The 4,902-nt window shown below is 44.5% G+C and overlaps 1 long non-coding RNA gene across 1 annotated transcript in view; it reads left to right on the top strand.

The window, feature by feature from the left end:
• The window catches only part of LOC311247146, a 6,799-nt gene extending 2,072 nt beyond the window's left edge, over positions 1-4,727 (top strand). The window contains exons 2-3 of the long non-coding RNA XR_014620826.1: positions 4,529-4,556; positions 4,684-4,727. This is a non-coding gene — a long non-coding RNA (uncharacterized lncRNA). The remainder of the gene's footprint in view (positions 1-4,528; positions 4,557-4,683) is intronic.
• Positions 4,728-4,902: the final 175 nt, after the last annotated feature.

The following is a 4,902-nucleotide window of genomic DNA, read 5'->3' as shown; positions in this document are numbered from 1 at the left end:
GGTTAATATCTTTGCAAAATATAGCCTACCGTTAACACTTTGGCTGCCATGGGTTAAATTCATGATATACCATAGATTGCCAGCTCTATTTGTCTATGGAGAAAGTCCCCTTCTTTGCAGGGCTATAACTTTTTAAATTCTATTGCTACATTGCCATTATTAGGGCCCATTCAAAGTCCTATATGTATTGTTCATTGTGTAGCAACGTTACACTTTTTCATTCACATATTCATAGTAAAGTATGGTCTAATGTATAAGTATGTTTTCATCTCTTTCTGCAGCTTTCTCCAGAACGTGATATATAGCCCCAAATGCATTATATTGATGATGAAATACAGTTTGATGGCAATCAGCACGATATAAAAAATTCCAACTAGACGTACTTCTAGAAGTTACTACACGTCATCTGATGTTGACCGGATGGGCGAGGGGGCGTTTATAATTCCGTGGGCAGCGTTATACCAATCATCTAATGTGGGTCAAATGTTGATAATAGCAGTTAGTATCGAAGACGGTAACGTTACACGCTAAAACTCACCCCAGTCTCTGCGCGCCGTTGGGCGATCATTGTAGAGTAGACATTTTATCATTATGGGATGGCGATTTACCCAGTCCATCTCCAGCTTGTATAATGGTATATACGTCCAAATCATGTTGTTTATCGAGTTATTGGCAATCGATCGCCATGTAGTGTGACGAGCCAGAGTCCCGGGACATGTACCGAGTGCCCGGAAGTAATACGGCCGTCCAGCAAAACCTCTACTGCGCTTCCTGTTAAGCGATTGCGCCGATCGGCCACCAGATGGCGCTCCTGAACCGCCAGAGAGCTCAGTGGGTCCTCCTGGTGGATCTCAGGCCAGCGGAGGGGAAATATTAATCCGATTCCAGATTTTTGAAATATTGATATTAAAGACGCTGTAAAGCGTCCTCGGCAACTTGAGCATGGCCGGGAATGACGCTTTAACACGGCTCCTGCCAGCCAAAGTGTTAATCTTACGACTGTTTTCTAAGCTTGTGAAGCAGCCTGTAGAGTCGGTGTGCCCCCCCCCCCGCGTGAATATTAAAGGCAACCAACTTGTGTTCAGCTTTTCGTTCAGCGTTTCTCTGATTGGCCACACGGCCAATCAATCAATCCACTAGCACACGCCCTTGCGGCAAGAGAGACGCGGCAGGCAGAAGCGCTGGTCGAACCAGCAGTGTTCTGTTGTGTGACTGTACTACAGCGGTGTTCTGTTGTGTGACTGTACTAAACTCTTCCACCACATGACCGACATTTGACATACAGTACACCTCCTATCTATGTTGGGATTATGTTTGGTCATGACAAAACAATAAAAATCGCTACTGTTAGTAAGCTGCCACCACCCACTTCAATGACAGAGCTCTCATATTTGCGAATGCATAAACTATATCTTAAATTATAGCGATGTGTCTAATATGGCTGTCGCGAAGTCATTGATAAGCGACAGCCATATTAGACACATAGCCATAATTTAAGATATAGTTTATGCATTCGCGAAATATGAGAGCGCTTGTTGTCATTGAAGGGCTTCCTACAACGGAGGAACGGCCGCTGCTGCTGCTGGAGCTGAACCGAGTCAAGCCGCGGGCGGCGCACGGAAGCCGGGGAAAAAACAACCGCGTCACCCCGCTGGCTCTTCAGCAAGCAGCCTCCACAGCTCCAGTTAACCTAATTTATACCGTAATGAATCATTAAAAAATATACCGTTAACTGGAATATGTTGTTTCTTTACACATATGTTGGATTATGTAATTGGGTTGTCATGACAAAACAATAAAAATCGCTACTTTACATCAGGGTGAACGCTGTTACACTGCCACCACCCACTTCAATGACAGAGCTCTCATATTTGCGAATGCATAAACTATATCTTAAATTATGGCGATGTGTCTAATATGGCTGTCGCGAAGTCATTGATAAGCGACAGCCATATTAGACACATAGCCATAATTTAAGATATAGTTTATGCATTCGCAAAATATGAGAGCGCTTGTCATTGAAGGGCTTCGTTCTACAACGGAGCACGGTCGCTGCTGCTGGAGCTGGACCGAGTAGAGCCGGCGGCGGTGCACGGAAGCCGGGGACAAACCACCGCATCGCCCCGCTGACGTTAAAAACGCGAAATAACGTTACAGCTTACAGTTCCACACTGATGTACAGTGACACCCAGAGTTTCTAGTTACAGTAGTGACGCGCGAATCGAGATAGTCCTAACACTGTAACAGTGTATTAAGAGTCAGATAGTCCTAACAGTGTTTATAGTCCTAACACAGTGTTTATTAGTAAGAGTCAGATAGTCCTAACAGTGTTTATTATTAAGAGTCAGATAGTCGTAACAGTGTTTATTATTAAGAGTCCTAACAGTGTTTATTATTAATTAACGTCATAAACGAACTACCAGATGTATTTTCTAGTTCAGCGCATTTCATAACTGTATGGGCTTTGTTTATACATGTACAGTGACGAGTGAATCTACCGTTGGTTGTTAAAAACGCGAAACATAATAATCAGTCAGCAGCGCTCCACTGCTACCGCAGCCCAACACAAGTGCGTTGGAACAGCAGCCCAACGGTACACAAGTTGGTTGCCCGCGCTGCCGCGCTTGCTCCTTGGATTTCATTTGGGACGTGGGACGGCTGCGCTTGCCTGCGCGTGGGGCGGGGGGCGCGGCCAATCAGAGAAAAGCCGAACACAAGTTGGTTGCCTTTAATATTCACGCCCCCCCCCCCCCCCCCCCCCCCCCCCCCCTCACATAGGGGGTATCTGCAGAGCCGCAGAGCCAGGCTGGACGGGTTGGAGGCGGGGCTTCGTGGTCTGGACAAGTATTAGTGGTCTGGACAAGTATTTGCACTACTGCGCACCATTTTCAACTTCACTTTCGTCTTGTTGATTGATTGATTGATTGATTGAAAAGTTTATTAACAGATTGCAGAATGGGTACAGTACAGCTCAATACATACAATTGTTAAGAGATGCAGACAGCAGACCTGAGAGACTTTCGTCTTGTTTCCATCAGGGTCCCATTTTACAATTCATCATACACGACATACAGATAGACAGTACCAGTGGTGCAGTGCTGGGCAACCGCGGTCAAAACGGCGTTTGGGCTTCGAAGTGCGCGCATCCTATTATGCAAAGTCTAGGTGATAAGTGCCTAGGACTTTGCATAATAATAGGATACCGTTTGGCCTCCGCCCATATTACGACTGCACCCCTGGACAGTACTGCTACATCTATACGATTTATGACATACCAGATTTTCAAATACAGTTACTGTTTGTGATACTAAAAAAAAATCCAGAAAAAGAGTGTATATACATTTGACATAGAAACTGTGCATTGGAGGAGGTTGGGTAGGTGGGGTGGGGCTGTACATTTGGGAGGTGGGGGGGGGGTTGGGTAGGGGACACACACACTGTACATGGAATACTGACATACATTTGACATAGAAACTGTACATTGAGGAGGTTGGGTAGGTGGGGTGGGGGTTGGGTGGGGCTGTACATTGGAGGTGGGGGGGGGGGGGGGGTTGGGTACATTGGAATAATGACAAAAGCCATGCTAGTTTTACATAGATCCCCCATTTTCCAACTTAACTTTCGTCTCGTTTTACATAGGTACATAGACAGTAATGTTACATCTAGACATTTATGACATACCAGATCTAGTAATAATAGAGTAAACTTGTACATAGACAGTACTGCTACATCTAGACATTTATGACATACCAGATCTAGTAATAATAGAGTAAACTTAACTTTCGTCTCAGTAAACAATGTTCATAAAGTGTTGGGTGCTACAGTGTAGGTTAGTTTATTAGGACAAGTGCATGACAGTAAGGTTAGTTAGGGTTAGATTTTTTTTATTCAGATAATGGTTGAAGAAGTGAGTCTTTAGGTCGACGGCGAAATAATAGAGTAAACTTAACTTTCGTCTCGTTTACATAGGTACATAGACAGTAATGTTACATCTAGACATTTATGATTAGCCGACGCTTTTATCCAAAGCGACTTACAAGTTCTGTACGACAAGCCATCAGGAAGGGCACAACTCTATCAGCTGAGTAACAATGTTCAATAAAGTGTTGAGTGCTACAGTGTAGGTTAGTTTTATTAGGACAAGTGCATGACCAATAAGGTTAGTTAGGGTTAGATTTTTTTAATTTAGATAATGGTTGAAGTAGTGAGTCTTTTAGTCGACGGCGAAAGATTGGACGGGTTTTCAAAAAATGGACTCTATACTCTCACGTGCTCCAGTCCCACACGCATGCGCATACACATTGCGCACTCCAAACACATAGCGAGAGAGCCCCCCCCCCCCCTCATCCGCAATACTTGTCCAGACCACTAATACTTGTCCAGACCACGAAGCCCCCGCCTCCAACCCGTCCAGCCTGGCTCTGCGGCTCTGCAGATACCCCCCTACTCCCCCCCATCCCATCACAACAAGCCAAAGAGTAATGGGCCCATAGTAATGTTGACGTTAACATTGTTTTCTATCTTGCAGGATTTACATTTCAGTTAAGCAAATAATGGTAGGTGTCTGTATTTAATCAGTTTCTTTACGTTGGCCTGTATTGTAGCAACATTTATCTTGCCCACCAGTTGTTTTCAGTGAAACATTACTCTTTTTAATAGTAGCTGTGATTCTTTTGTTTTTAGTCTCGAAGATATGATTCCCGGACGACCATCTTCTCACCTGAAGGCAAGTGGCTAGTGATGGTCAAAAAGTCCTTTTCGTACAGGGACAGTATGTTTTAGATTTAATCCTCAAAGCGCCTGGCCAAAGATAAACCATGGTAAAGTTGAATGCATATGTTTTACAGGACGATTTGTATCAGGTGGAGTATGCCATGGAAGCAAATCGGGGCATGCCTGGGA

This window comes from Notolepis coatsorum, assembly GCF_963971535.1.
Source record: "Notolepis coatsorum genome assembly, chromosome: 20".
NCBI classification, from domain to species: Eukaryota; Metazoa; Chordata; class Actinopteri; order Aulopiformes; family Paralepididae; genus Notolepis; species Notolepis coatsorum.
The sequence above is the reverse complement of the archived record's forward strand: the minus strand, read 5'-3'. Positions and strand labels throughout refer to the sequence as shown.